The 16,797-nt window shown below is 46.2% G+C and overlaps 1 protein-coding gene across 2 annotated transcripts in view; it reads left to right on the top strand.

The window, feature by feature from the left end:
* The window catches only part of gbe1b (1,4-alpha-glucan branching enzyme 1b), a 324,598-nt gene that overhangs the window by 175,983 nt on the left and 131,818 nt on the right, over positions 1–16,797 (top strand). The gene's annotated exons all lie outside the window — the stretch shown is intronic.

Genomic DNA, 16,797 nt, shown 5'->3' with positions numbered 1-16,797 from the left:
GTTCAGCTGTGTTGCTTTTACGCCAAACATAACGTTTTGCATTGTTGCCAAAAAGTTCAATTTTGGTTTCATCTGCCCAGAGCACTTTCTTCCACATGTTTGGTGTGTCTCCCAGGTGGCTTGTGGCAAACTTTAAACAACACTTTTTATGGATATCTTTAAGAAATGGCTTTCTTCTTGCCACTCTTCCATAAAGGCCAGATTTGTGCAATATACAACTGATTGTTGTCCTATGGACAGAGTCTCCCACCTCAGCTGTAGATCTCTGCAGTTCATCCAGAGTGATCATGGGCCTCTTGGCTGCATCTCTGATCAGTCTTCTCCTTGTATGAGCTGAAAGTTTAGAGGGACGGCCAGGTCTTGGTAGATTTGCAGTGGTCTGATACTCCTTCCATTTCAATATTATCGCTTGCACAGTGCTCCTTGGGATGTTTAAAGCTTGGGAAATCTTTTTGTATCCAAATCCGGCTTTAAACTTCTTCACAACAGTATCTCGGACCTGCCTGGTGTGTTCCTTGTTCTTCATGATGCTCTCTGCGCTTTTAACGGACCTCTGAGACTATCACAGTGCAGGTGCATTTATACGGAGACTTGATTACACACAGGTGGATTGTATTTATCATCATTAGTCATTTAGGTCAACATTGGATCATTCAGAGATCCTCACTGAACTTCTGGAGAGAGTTTGCTGCACTGAAAGTAAAGGGGCTGAATAATTTTGCACGCCCAATTTTTCAGTTTTTGATTTGTTAAAAAAGTTTGAAATATCCAATAAATGTCGTTCCACTTCATGATTGTGTCCCACTTGTTGTTGATTCTTCACAAAAAAATACAGTTTTATATCTTTATGTTTGAAGCCTGAAATGTGGCAAAAGGTCGCAAAGTTCAAGGGGGCCGAATACTTTCGCAAGGCACTGTATAGGGGGGGACAGAGATGGGGGGGGGACTAGTATAATAGTACCGTTCAGGAGGAGAGGTCACAGAGCTATAGGGGGGGACAGAGATGGGGGGGGACCAGTATAATAGTACTGTTCAGGAGGAGAGGTCACAGAGCTATAGGGGGGGACAGAGATGGGGGGGGGGGGGCAGTATAATAGTACCGTTCAGGAGGTGAGGTCACAGAGCTATAGAAGGAGGGGGAGGGAAAGAGATGGGGGAGGGGGACCAGTATAATAGTACCGTTCAGGAGGTGAGGTCACAGAGCTATAGAAGGAGGGGGAGGGAAAGAGATGGGGGAGGGGGACCAGTATAATAGTACCGTTCAGGAGGTGAGGTCACAGAGCTATAGAAGGAGGGGAGGGAAAGAGATGGGGGAGGGGGACCAGTATAATAGTACCGTTCAGGAGGTGAGGTCACAGAGCTATAGAAGGAGGGGGAGGGAAAGAGATGGGGGAGGGGGACCAGTATAATAGTACCGTTCAGGAGGTGAGGTCACAGAGCTATAGAAGGAGGGGGAGGGAAGGAGATGGGGGAGGGGGACCAGTATAATAGTACCGTTCAGGAGGAGAGGTCACAGAGCTATAGAAGGAGGGGGAGGGAAAGATATATGGGTGGTGTGGGAGGGGGACCAGCATTATAGTACCACTCAAGAGGAGAGGTCACAGAGCTAGAGGGAGTGTTTTTAAAATCCTCCCTGACCCATTGGTTCCTCAATTGATCTGTGTGTCAGAATCCCTCTTGTGGAACACTAATTCACAGACAGACTTCAGCTCAGCCAGATAATTACTGTAGACCTCCTACAGGGAGAAGAGGAAACGTAAGTATCACACTCCATCCCCCAGATACTGCAAAATACCTTCCTCCTTCCTTTTTTGTGTTCTCTCTCACTCTTCTGCAGATTAATGAACTTTCTGCCCACGCAAATTCTCTCGCTCGGTCTCTCACTGCTTCTCTCTCTCTCTCTCTCTCTCTCCCTTTCTCTCTATCTCTGTCTCTCTCTCCTCTCCCTCTGTCTCTGTCTCTGTCTCTCTCCCCCTCTCTCTCTGTCTTTCTCTATCTCTCAACGCTTCTCTCTCGCTCGTTCTCTCTCTCTCACACTTTGCTTCTCTCTGTATCTGTCTTTCTCTCTCACTTTGCTTCTCTCTCTATCTCTCACTACTTCTCTCTATCGCTCTCTGTCTCTCTGCCTCGGGCTTTACTAGCTCCTGTAAAATTGTGCTCTGTTCTCTCACCTCACAGTGTAATCATCCTTGCAGAAGGAGCGCGGGGGAGAGCGTTGTCTAACTCTGCCACCTCCGGTTCCCTCCATACAGGCATGCAGACCCGGGGAGGGCAATTAGCTAATAGAATCACCCTGGATGAGACTGAACACTGCAGTTAGTGAGGCCAAGTGCGAGGTGAACAAGGGGTGAGAGGTGAAACAGAAGGGAGTGTTTGTGGGTAGCTACACACGTATGCACACGTAGAAACAAACACAGCCGTGGTTCAGTAAGCAAAGCATTCTCCACCTTCACAGGCAGACGGTCATTAGTCCACATTAAATGTTCGCTACTTTAATAGTTAATATAAAATAAAAATGTTATTGGTCACATACACATGGTTAGCAGATGTTAATGTGAGTGTAGCGAAATGCTTGGGCTTCTAGTTCCGACAGTAATATGCAGTAATGTCTAACAAGTAATCTAACAATTTCCACAACAACTACCTAATACACACAAATCTAAAGGGGTGAATGAGAATATGTACATATAAATACACTGCTCCAAAAAAATAAAGGGAACACTTAAACAACACAATGTAACTCCAAGTCAATCACACTTCTGTGAAATCAAACTGTCCACTTAGGAAGCAACACTGATTGACAATACATTTCACATGCTGTTGTGCAAATGAAATAGACAACAGGTGGAAATTTATAGGCAATTAGCAAGACACCCCCAATAAAGGAGTGGTTCTGCAGGTGGGGACCACAGACCACTTCTCAGTTCCTATGCTTCCTGGCTGATGTTTTGGTCACTTTTGAATGCTGGCGGGGCTTTCACTCTAGTGGTAGCATGAGACGGAGTCTACAACCCACACAAGTGGCTCAGGTAGTGCAGCTCATCCAGGATGGCACATCAATGCGAGCTGTGGGAAGAAGGTTTGCTGTGTCTGTCAGCGTAGTGTCCAGAGCATGGAGGCGCTACCAGGAGACAGGCCAGTACATCAGGAGACGTGGAGGAGGCCGTAGGAGGGCAACAACCCAGCAGCAGGACCGCTACCTCCGCCTTTGTGCAAGGAGGAGCAGGAGGAGCACTGCCAGAGCCCTGCAAAATGACCTACAGCAGGCCACAAATGTGCATGTGTCTGCTCAAACGGTCAGAAACAGACTCCAGGAGGGTGGTATTAGGGCCCGACGTCCACAGGTGGGGGTTGTGCTTACAGCCCAACACCGTGCAGGACGTTTGGCATTTGCCAGAGAACACCTAGATTGGCAAATTTGCCACTGGCGCCCTGTGCTCTTCACAGATGAAAGTAGGTTCACACTGAGCACATGTGACAGACGTGACAGAGTCTGGAGACGCCGTGGAGAACGTTCTGCTGCCTGCAACATCCTCCAGCATGACCGGTTTGGCGGTGGGTCAGTCATGGTGTGGGGTGGCATTTCTTTGGGGTGCCGTACAGCCCTCCATGTGCTCGCCAGACGTAGCCTGACTGCCATTAGGTACCGAGATGAGATCCTCAGACCCCTTGTGAGACCATATGCTGGTGCGGTTGGCCCTGGGTTCCTCCTAATGCAAGACAATGCTAGACCTCATGTGGCTGGAGTGTGTGAGCAGTTCCTGCAAGAGGAAGGCATTGATGCTATGGACCGCCCGTTCCCCAGACCTGAATCCAATTGAGCACATCTGGGACATCATGTCTCGCTCCATCCACCAATGCCATGTTGCACCACAGACTGTCCAGGAGTTGGCGGATGCTTTAGTCCAGGTCTGGGAGGAGATCCCTCAGGAGACCATCCGCCACCTCATCAGGAGCATGCCCAGGCGTTGTAGGGAGGTCATACAGGCACGTGGAGGCCACACACTACTGAGCCTCATTTTGACTTGTTTTAAGGACATTACATCAAAGTTGGCTCAGCCTGTAGTGTGGTTTTCCACTTTAATTTTGAGTGTCACTCCAAATCCAGACCTCCATGGGTTGATACATTTGATTTCCATTGATAATTTTTGTGTGAATTTGTTGTCAGCACATTCAACTATGTAAAGAAAAAAGTATTTAATAAGAATATTTCATTCATTCAGATCTAGGATGTGTTATTTTAGTGTTCCCTTTATTTTTTTGAGCAGTGTATCTGGATGAGCGATGCCCAAGCGACATAGGCAAGATGCAATAGATGGTATAAAATACATTATATACACATGAGATGAGTAATGTAAGATATGTAAAAATTATTAAAGCAGCATTATTTAAAGTGACTAGTGATCCATGTATTAAAGTGGCCAGTGGTTCGGTCTCCATGTAGGCAGCAGCCTCTCTGAGTTAGTGATGACTGTTTAGCAGGCTGATTGCCTTGAGATAGATGCTGTTTTTCAGTTTCTCGGTCCCAGCTTTGATGCTCCTGTACTGACCTCGCCTTCTGGATGGTAGCGGGGTAAACAGGCAGTGGCTCGGGTGGTTGTTGTCCTTGATTTAACTTTTTGGCCTTCTTGTGACATCAGGTGTTTTAGGTGTCATGGAGGGCAGGTAGTTTGTCCCCGGTGATGCGTTGTGCAGATCGCACCACCCTCTGGAGAGCCTTACGGTTGAGGGCAGTGCAGTTGCCGCTCTCGATTGTGCATCTCTAAAAGTTTGTGTTTTTGGTGACAAGTCAAATTTCTTCAGCCTCCTGAGACCATTTCAGTTTGTTTGTGATGTGTATACCGAGGAACTTAACAATTTCTACCTTCTCCACTACTGTCCCGTCGATGTGGATTGGGGGGGGGGGGATGCTCCCTCTGCTGTTTCCTGAAGTCCACGATCATCTCCTTTGTTTTGTTGATGTTGAGTGAGAGGTTATTTTCCTGACACCACACTCCGAGGGCCCTCACCTCCTCCCTGTAGGCCGTCTCGTCGTTGTTGGTAATCAAGCCTACCACTGTAGTGTCGTCTGCAAACTTGATTGAGTTGGAGGCGTGCATGTCCACGCAGTCATGGGTGAACAGGGAGTACAGGAGGGGGCTGAGCACGCACCCTTGTGGGGCCCCAGTGTTGAGGATCAGCAGAGTGGAGATGTTATTTCCCGCATTCACCACATGGGGGCGGCCTGTCAAAGTCCAGGACCCAGTTGCACAGGGTGGGGTGGAGACCCAGGGCCTTTAGCTTGATGATGAATTTGGAGGGTACTATGGTGTTGAATGCTGAGCTGTAGTCAATGAACATCATTCTTACATAGGTATTCCTCTTGTCCAGATGGGATAGGGCAGTATGATGTTCATTGCTTCGTCTGTGGACCTGTTAGCTAATTTAATGATTAGCTAATATTATTGTTAGCTACTGTAATGATTAGCTACTATTACTGTTAGCTACTGTAATGATTAGCTACTATTACTGTTAGCTACTGTAATGATTAGCTACTATTACTGTTAGCTACTGTAATGATTAGCTACTATTACTGTTAGCTACTGTAATGATTAGCTACTATTACTGTTAGCTACTGTAATGATTAGCTAATATTACTGTTAGCTACCTTAATGATTAGCTACTATTACTGTTAGCTACCTTAATGATTAGCTACTATTACTGTTAGCTACTGTAATGATTAGCTAATATTACTGTTAGCTACCTTAATGATTAGCTACTATTACTGTTAGCTACTGTAATGATTAGCTAATATTACTGTTAGCTACCTTAATGATTAGCTACTATTACTGTTAGCTACTGTAATGATTAGTTAATATTACTGTTAGCTACCTTAATGATTAGCTACTATTACTGTTAGCTACTGTAATGATTAGCTAATATTACTGTTAGCTACCTTAATGATTAGCTACTATTACTGTTAGCTACCTTAATGATTAGCTACTATTACTGTTAGCTACCTTAATGATTAGCTACTATTACTGTCAACTACTTGAATGGTTAATATTACTGTTAGCTACTTTAATGGTTAATATTACTGTTAGCTACCTTCATGGTTAATATTACTGTTAGCTACTTTAATGGTTAATATTACTGTTAGCTACCTTAATGGTAATATTACTGGTCTATTTGCCATGGAGGCAAAGGTACCAGGACCACTGAGAGACGGATTGTGTCCCAAGTAGCCCCTATGGGCCCTCGTCAAAAGGGCTTCACTATATCGGGAATAGGGTGCAATTTGCGACACACTTCCGGAGAGAACAACACCCACCTCTTTACATAAACCCGCTGATAACGAAGGAATGAAGTCAGGAGAGATTAAGTACATTCTCCTCCTCCCCTCTCTTCCTCTCCTCCTCCCCTCTCCTCCCCCCTCTCCTCTTCTCTCCTCCCCTGTCCTCCTCTCCTCCTCCCTCTCCTCCTCTCTTCCTCCCCTCTCCTCTTCTCTCCTCCTCCCCTCTCCTCTTCTCTTCCTCCCCTCTCCTCCTCCCCTCTCCTCTTCTCTCCTCCTCCCCTGTCCTCCTCGCCTTCTCTCTTCCTCCCCTCTCCTCCTCCCCTTCTCTCTTCCTCCCCTCTCCTCCTCCCCTCTCCTCCTCCCCTCTCCAATCCTCCTTCAGCTCTTAATTGTTTCCATTACATATCAATCTGTTGTAGCTGCAGGGAAGGTTGTCTGTTAAATGTGAAGGCTTTTGTAAAATGATCCATTAGGAGTGACAGGGTTCTAATCAGATCCAATCACCAACTTAGACTGCTACCGTATCTGCTGCATTAGGAAAGGTTCATTCTTCACAGCCTGTTGGTTGGTGCCAACACACAGATACACACAGATACACACAGCCTGTTGGTTGGTGCCAACACACAGATACACACAGATACACACAGCCTGTTGGTTGGTGCCAACACACAGATACACACAGATACACACAGCCTGTTGGTTGGTGCCAACACACAGATACACACAGATACACACAGCCTGTTGGTTGGTGCCAACACACAGATACACACAGCCTGTTTGTTGGTGCCAACACAAAGATACACACAGATACACACAGCCTGTTGGTTGGTGCCAACACACAGATACACACAGCCTGTTGGTTGGTGCCAACACACAGATACACACAGATACACACAGCCTGTTGGTTGGTGCCAACACACAGATACACACAGATACACACAGCCTGTTGGTTGGTGCCAACACACAGATACACACATATACACACAGCCTGTTGGTTGGTGCCAACACACAGATACACACAGATACACACAGCCTGTTGGTTGGTGCCAACACACAGATACACACAGATACACACAGCCTGTTGGTTGGTGCTAACACACAGATACACACAGCCTGTTGGTTGGTGCCAACACACAGATACACACAGCCTGTTGGTTGGTGCCAACACACAGATACACACAGATACGCACAGCCTGTTGGTTGGTGCCAACACACAGATACACACAGATACACACATACACACACAGCCTGTTGGTTGGTGCTAACACACAGATACACACAGCCTGTTGGTTGGTGCCAACACACAGATACACACAGCCTGTTGGTTGGTGCCAACACACAGATACACACAGCCTGTTGGTTGGTGCCAACACACAGATACACACAGATACACACAGCCTGTTGGTTGGTGCCAACACACAGATACACACATATACACACAGCCTGTTGGTTGGTGCCAACACACAGATACACACAGATACACACAGCCTGTTGGTTGGTGCCAACACACAGATACACACAGCCTGTTGGTTGGTGCTAACACACAGATACACACAGCCTGTTGGTTGGTGCCAACACACAGATACACACAGATACACACAGCCTGTTGGTTGGTGCCAACACACAGATACACACAGATACACACAGCCTGTTGGTTGGTGCCAACACACAGATACACACAGATACACACAGCCTGTTGGTTGGTGCCAACACACAGATACACACAGCCTGTTTGTTGGTGCCAACACAAAGATACACACAGATACACACAGCCTGTTGGTTGGTGCCAGCACACAGATACACACAGCCTGTTGGTTGGTGCCAACACACAGATACACACAGATACACACAGCCTGTTGGTTGGTGCCAACACACAGATACACACAGATACACACAGCCTGTTGGTTGGTGCCAACACACAGATACACACATATACACACAGCCTGTTGGTTGGTGCCAACACACAGATACACACAGATACACACAGCCTGTTGGTTGGTGCCAACACACAGATACACACAGATACACACAGCCTGTTGGTTGGTGCTAACACACAGATACACACAGCCTGTTGGTTGGTGCCAACACACAGATACACACAGCCTGTTGGTTGGTGCCAACACACAGATACACACAGATACGCACAGCCTGTTGGTTGGTGCCAACACACAGATACACACAGATACACACACAGCCTGTTGGTTGGTGCTAACACACAGATACACACAGCCTGTTGGTTGGTGCCAACACACAGATACACACAGCCTGTTGGTTGGTGCCAACACACAGATACACACAGCCTGTTGGTTGGTGCCAACACACAGATACACACAGATACACACAGCCTGTTGGTTGGTGCCAACACACAGATACACACATATACACACAGCCTGTTGGTTGGTGCCAACACACAGATACACACAGATACACACAGCCTGTTGGTTGGTGCCAACACACAGATACACACAGATACACACAGCCTGTTGGTTGGTGCTAACACACAGATACACACAGCCTGTTGGTTGGTGCCAACACACAGATACACACAGCCTGTTGGTTGGTGCCAACACACAGATACACACAGATACGCACAGCCTGTTTGTTGGTGCCAACACACAGATACACACAGATACACACATACACACACAGCCTGTTGGTTGGTGCTAACACACAGATACACACAGCCTGTTGGTTGGTGCCAACACACAGATACACACAGCCTGTTGGTTGGTGCCAACACACAGATACACACAGCCTGTTGGTTGGTGCTAACACACAGATACACACAGATACACACAGCCTGTTGGTTGGTGCTAACACACAGATACACACAGCCTGTTGGTTGGTGCTAACACACAGATACACACAGCCTGTTGGTTGGTGCCAACACACAGATACACACAGATACACACAGCCTGTTGGTTGGTGCTGTCACACAGATACACACAGCCTGTTGGTTGGTGCCAACACACAGATACTGTACACACAGATACACACAGCCTGTTGGTTGGTGCTGTCACACAGATACACACCGATACATACAGCCTGTTGGTTGGTGCCAACACACAGATACACACAGATACACACAGCCTGTTGGTTGATGCCAACACACAGATACACACAGATACACACATATACACACAGCCTGTTGGTTGGTGCTGTCACACAGATACACACAGCCTGTTGGTTGGTGCCAACACACAGATACACACCGATACATACAGCCTGTTGGTTGGTGCCAACACACAGATACACACAGATACACACATCCTGTTGGTTGGTGCCAACACACAGATACACACATATACACACAGCCTGTTGGTTGGTGCTAACACACAGATACAAACAGATACACACAGCCTGTTGGTTGGTTCCAACACACAGATACACACAGATACACACAGCCTGTTGGTTGGTGCCAACACACAGATACACACAGCCTGTTGGTTGGTGCCAACACACAGATACACACAGCCTGTTGGTTGGTGCCAACACACTGATACACACAGATACACACAGCCTGTTGGTTGGTGCCAACACACAGATACGCACAGATACACACATATACACACAGCCTGTTGGTTGGTGCTAACACACAGATACACACAGATACACACAGCCTGTTGGTTGGTGCCAACACACAGATACACACAGATACACACAGCCTGTTGGTTGGTGCCAACACACAGATACACACAGATACACACAGCCTGTTGGTTGGTGCCAACACACAGATACACACAGATACACACAGCCTGTTGGTTGGTGCCAACACACAGATACACACAGCCTGTTGGTTGGTGCCAACACACAGATACACACAGCCTGTTGGTTGGTGCCAACACACTGATACACACAGATACACGCAGATACACACAGCCTGTTCGTTGGTGCCAACACACAGATACACACAGCCTGTTGGTTGGTGCTAACACACAGATACACACAGATACACACAGCCTGTTGGTTGGTGCCAACACACAGATACACACAGATACACACAGCCTGTTGGTTGGTGCCAACACACAGATACACACAGCCTGTTGGTTGGTGCCAACACACAGATACACACATCCTGTTGGTTGGTGCCAACACACTGATACACACAGATACACGCCGATACACACAGCCTGTTCGTTGGTGCCAACACACAGATACACACAGCCTGTTGGTTGGTGCCAACACACAGATACACACAGATACACACAGCCTGTTGGTTGGTGCCAACACACAGATACACACAGCCTGTTGGTTGGTGCCAACACACTGATACACACAGATACACGCAGATACACACAGCCTGTTCGTTGGTGCCAACACACAGATACACACAGCCTGTTGGTTGGTGCTAACACACAGATACACACAGATACACACAGCCTGTTGGTTGGTGCTAACACACAGATACACACAGCCTGTTGGTTGGTGCTAACACACAGATACACACAGATACACACAGCCTGTTGGTTGGTGCTAACACACAATACACACAGCCTGTTGGTTGGTGCCAACACACAGATACACACAGCCTGTTGGTTGGTGCTGTCACACAGATACACACAGCCTGTTGGTTGGTGCTAACACACAGATACACACAAATACACACAGCCTGTTGGTTGGTGCCAACACACAGATACGCACAGATACACACCGATACACACAGCCTGTTGGTTGGTGTCAACACACAGATACACACAGATACACACAGATACACACAGCCTGTTGGTTGGTGCTAACACACAGATACACACAGATACACACCGATACACACAGCCTGTTGGTTGGTGCTAACACACAGATACACACAGAATCACACAGATACACACAGCCTGTTGGTTGGTGCTAACACACAGATACACACAGCCTGTTGGTTGGTGCCAACAAACAGATCCACACAGATACACACAGATACACACAGCCTGTTGGTTGGTGCCAACACACAGATACACACAGCCTGTTGGTTGGTGCCAACACACAGATACACACAGATACACACAGCCTGTTGGTTGGTGCTAACACACAGATACACACAGCCTGTTGGTTGGTGCCAACACACAGATACACACAGATACACACAGCCTGTTGGTTGGTGCCAACACACAGATACACACAGATACACACAGCCTGTTGGTTGGTGCCAACACACAGATACACACAGCCTGTTGGTTGGTGCCAACACACAGATACACACAGCCTGTTGGTTGGTGCTAACACACAGATACACACAGATACACACAGCCTGTTGGTTGGTGCTAACACACAGATACACACAGCCTGTTGGTTGGTGCTAACACACAGATACACACAGATACACACAGCCTGTTGGTTGGTGCTAACACACAGATACACACAGCCTGTTGGTTGGTGCCAACACACAGATACACACAGCCTGTTGGTTGGTGCTGTCACACAGATACACACAGCCTGTTGGTTGGTGCTAACACACAGATACACACAGATACACACAGCCTGTTGGTTGGTGCCAACACACAGATACACACCGATACACACAGCCTGTTGGTTGGTGCCAACACACAGATACACACAGCCTGTTGGTTGGTGCCAACACACAGATACACACAGATACACACATATACACACAGCCTGTTGGTTGGTGCTAACACACAGATACACACAGATACACACAGCCTGTTGGTTGGTGCTAACACACAGATACACACAGATACACACAGATACACACAGCCTGTTGGTTGGTGCCAACACACAGATACACACAGATACACACAGCCTGTTGGTTGGTGCCAACACACAGATACACACAGCCTGTTGGTTGTTGCCAACACACTGATAGACACAGATACACACAGATACACACAGCCTGTTCGTTGGTGCCAACACACAGATACACACAGATACACACAGCCTGTTGGTTGGTGCTAACACACAGATACACACAGCCTGTTGGTTGGTGCTAACACACAGATACACACAGATACACACTGCCTGTTGGTTGGTGCTAACACACAGATACACACAGATACACACAGCCTGTTGGTTGGTGCTAACACACAGATACACACAGCCTGTTGGTTGGTGCCAACACACAGATACACACAGCCTGTTGGTTGGTGCTAACACACAGATACACACAAATACACACAGCCTGTTGGTTGGTGCCAACACACAGATACACACAGCCTGTTGGTTGGTGCCAACACACAGATACACACAGCCTGTTGGTTGGTGCCAACACACAGATACACACAGATACACACCGATACACACAGCTTGTTTGTTGGTGCTAACACACAGATACACCAAACCAAAATTATTCTGAAAAAATTGCAACCAGAAAGAAATCCCTCTCCAGATGAATATTGAACTAGCAAGTCCATGTTGTTTGAAGCAGTGGCGTCTCCAGCGGCAGGCAGGGCCTCTGACTAATCCAGCAGAACGTTAAGGGTAGCGGACCGATGGACACGCAGGGCTGGGTCTCACTGGTAGCTAGCCTAGTGGTACACAGCATGCTGACTAACTGACACACACACACACACAACTGACTGACTGGTCAGCTAGCCAAGCATTACTAAGGAAGGTCAGAGTAGGCTGAGAGCAGTTGGTATTGTGTGTGTGTGTGTGTGTGTGTGTGTGTGTGTGTGTGTGTGTGTGTGTGTGTGTGTGTGTGTGTGTGTGTGTGAGGGGTAAAACCTACTGCTGAGAGAGGCAGAGTACATTAACAATGTGTGAGAGGATACAGACACACACAGCATGTAAGAGGCTACACGCAGTTTCTCTGTCACGCTCTTCAACTCTCTACACATCTCCTTTTACTAAATAAAGTAAAGTTTGACTCCAAGATAAAAGGCTGGGTAGATGTATGGTAAAGCTTCACAGCATGGCCAAAATACCACACACACACACACACACGCACACAGAGCAGGACGACAGAGCCTTAACCCTCCCCCCCCACCCACCCCCCAACCACCCACAGACACACACAAAGCAGATTGACACAGCCTCAGTGTAGACTGTAGCCTGTAGACTGTAGCCTGTAGACTGTAGCCTGTAGACTGTAGCCTGTAGACTGTAGCCTGTAGACTGTAGCCTGTAGACTGTAGCCTGTAGACCGTAGCCTGTAGACCGTAGCCTGTGGACCGTAGCCTGTAGACCGTAGCCTGTAGGCCGTAGCCTGTAGACTGTAGGCCGTAGACTGTAGGCCGTAGCCTGTAGCCTGTAGACTGACAGAAAAGGAGAAATCACAGCACCATGCAGATATATACTTTATTGGTTTTACACACAGACAAGTGGAGAATCCATGCTGTTAATTCCAGCTCCGACTGTAGTTGTCTACCTTCGTTACTGTAGTTGAGTCTACTTTCTTTACTGTAGTTTAGTCTACTTTCTTTACTGCAGTTGAGTCTACTTTCTTTACTGTAGTTGAGTCTACTTTCTTTACTGTAGTTGAGTCTACTTTTACTGTAGTTGAGCCTACTTTCTTTACTGTAGTTGAGTCTACTTTCTTTACTGTAGTTGAGTCTACTTTCTTTACTGTAGTTGAGTCTACTTTCTTTACTGTAGTTGTCTACTTTCTTTACTGTAGTTTAGTCTACCTTCGTTACTGTGGGGCGGCAGGGTAGCCTAGTGGTTAGAGTGTTGGGCTAGTAACCGAAAGGTTGCAAGTTCAAATCCCCAAGCTGACAAGGTACAAATCTGTCGTTCTGCCCCTGAACAGGCAGTTAACCCACTGTTCCTATGCCGTCATTGAAAATAAGAATTTGTTCTTAACTGACTTGCCTAGTTAAATAAAGGTCAAATAAAAAATAAATAAAAAAAACTGTAGTTGTCTACTTTCTTTACTGTTGTTGAGTCTACTTTCTTTACTGTAGTTGTCTACTTTATTTACTGTAGGTTAGTCTACTTTATTTACTGTAGTTTAGTCTACTTTATTTACTGTAGTCGAGTCTACTTTCTTTACTGAGTAGTCGAGTCTACTTTACTGTAGTTGAATATACTTTACTGCAGTTGTCTAGTTATTTTACTGCAGTTGAATCTACTTTACTGCAGTTGTCTAGTTATTTTACTGTAGTTGAATCTACTTTACTGCAGTTGTCTAGTTATTTTACTGCAGTTGAATCTACTTTACTGCAGTTGTCTAGTTATTTTACTGTAGTTGAATCTACTTTACTGCAGTTGAGTTTAATTTAGTTTAGCTCTGTACTTGACTGTAGTTGTCTACTTACTTGACTGCAGTTGAATCTACTTTACTGCAGTTGTCTAGTTATTTTACTGTAGTTGAATCTACTTTACTGCAGTTGAGTTTAATTTAGTTTAGCTCTGTACTTGACTGTAGTTGTCTACTTACTTGACTGCAGTTGAGTCGACTTTTTTGCAGTTGTCTAGTTATTTTACTGTAGTTGAATCTACTTTACTGCAGTTGAGTTTAATTTAGTTTAGCTCTGTACTTGACTGTAGTTGTCTACTTACTTGACTGCAGTTGAGTCGACTTTACTGCAGTTGAGTTTAATTTAGTGTAGTTGTGTACTTTACTGCTATTTAATCTACTTACTTTACTGCAATTGAATCTACTTATTTCTCTCAAGTGTTGTACAAACATGTTTACATCCCTGTTAGTGTGCATTTCTCCTTTGCCAAGATAATCCATCCACCTGACAGGTGTGGCATATCAAGAAGCTGATTAAACAGCATGATCATTACACAGGTGCACTTTGTGCTGGGGACAATAAGAGGCCACTCTAAAATGTGCAACTTTTGTCACACAACACAATACCACTGATGTCTCAAGTTTTGACGGAGCGTGCAATTGGCATGGTGACTGAAGGATTGTCCAGCAGAACTGTTGCCAGAGAATTTAATGTTAACTTCTCTACCATAAACCGCCTCCATCATTTTAGAGAATTTGGCAGTATGTCCAACCGGCATCACAACCCGAGACCATGTGTAAACCACTCCAGCTCAGGACCTCCACACCCGGCTTCTTCACCTGCAGGATTGTCTGAGACCAGCCACCTGGACAGCTGATGAAACTGAGGAGTATTTATGTCTGTAATAAAGCCCTTTTGTTGGTGGAAAAATGCAGAGTCATGTGTAATCCATAGACAAGGGTCTAATGAATTCATTTCAATTGACTGATTTACTTATATGAACTCAAACTCAGTAAAATCTTTGAAATTGTTGCATGTTGTGTTTTATATTTCTTGTTCAGAATAAATCTAGAGGGGGACATGGAAAAATAGACTATTATAAAACGGGTTGTTTTCAAGTCGTGCTGTGTTTCCCGACACAGGTACACTTATTCCTGTTAATAATTCCATCTGAATTATCACTGAGATCATCATGTTCATGTAGCTGTCTGAATCGTCTCCTGTATTTACCTCAACTCTCACATTATTTCTCCTAGCTTCCAACCTAGCATTTAGTTTGGTACAGCAGGCGTTAATATAAGCCTTCCTGTTTGCCTGTCCGACCTTGAAAACCATGTTTCACTCTTGAATTGCGATCTACCACCACCTCCCTTAGATTCTCTACCACCACCTCCCTTAGATTCTCTACCACCACCTCCCTTAGATTATCTACCACCACCTCCCTTAGATTCTCTACCACCACCTCCCTTAGATTCTCTACCACCACCTCCCTTAGATTCTCTACCACCACCTCCCTTAGATTATCTACCACCACCTCCCTTAGATTCTCTACCACCACCTCCCTTAGATTCTCTACCACCACCTCCCTTAGATTCTCTACCACCACCTCCTTTAGATTCTCTACCACCACCTCCCTTAGATTCTCTACCACCACCTCCCTTAGATTCTCTACCACCACCTCCCTTAGATTATCTACCACCACCTCCTTTAGATTCTCTACCACCACCTCCTTTAGATTCTCTACCACCACCTCCCCTAGATTCTCTACCACCACCTCCCTTAGATTCTCTACCACCACCTCCTTTAGATTCTCTACCACCACCTCCTTTAGATTCTCTACCACCACCTCCCCTAGATTCTCTACCACCACCTCCCTTAGATTCTCTACCACCACCTCCCTTAGATTCTCTACCACCACCTCCTTTAGATTCTCTACCACCACCTCCCTTAGATTATCTACCACCACCTCCCTTAGATTCTCTACCACCACCTCCCTTAGATTCTCTACCACCACCTCCCTTAGATTCTCTACCACCACCTCCCTTAGATTCTCTACCACCACCTCCTTTAGATTCTCTACCACCACCTCCCTTAGATTCTCTACCACCACCTCCCTTAGATTCTCTACCACCGTCTCCCCTGGATCCTCTACTACCGTCTCCACTCTCTCTTACCTGTGACTGTTTTCATTATAGAGCACTGCTTCTCTGACCTTATTGCTTTTACGCTACAGCATCACACACAGCCTCAACACAAATCATGCCACAAGGGCCACTGAAATAAAATAATGTAATGAAGCAAGCTGGTGTTGTGTGGACAGACCGTTGAGCTCTCTGGTGAACAGTAACCCTCCAAAGTCAATGGAGGGTTAGAGATGAAGCTACTCCACTCAGGTGGTAC

This window comes from Oncorhynchus mykiss, chromosome 27, assembly GCF_057628025.1.
Source record: "Oncorhynchus mykiss isolate SJ-2025 chromosome 27, ASM5762802v1, whole genome shotgun sequence".
NCBI lineage: Eukaryota > Metazoa > Chordata > Actinopteri > Salmoniformes > Salmonidae > Oncorhynchus > Oncorhynchus mykiss.
This window is presented reverse-complemented; position numbering and strand designations above follow the sequence as displayed.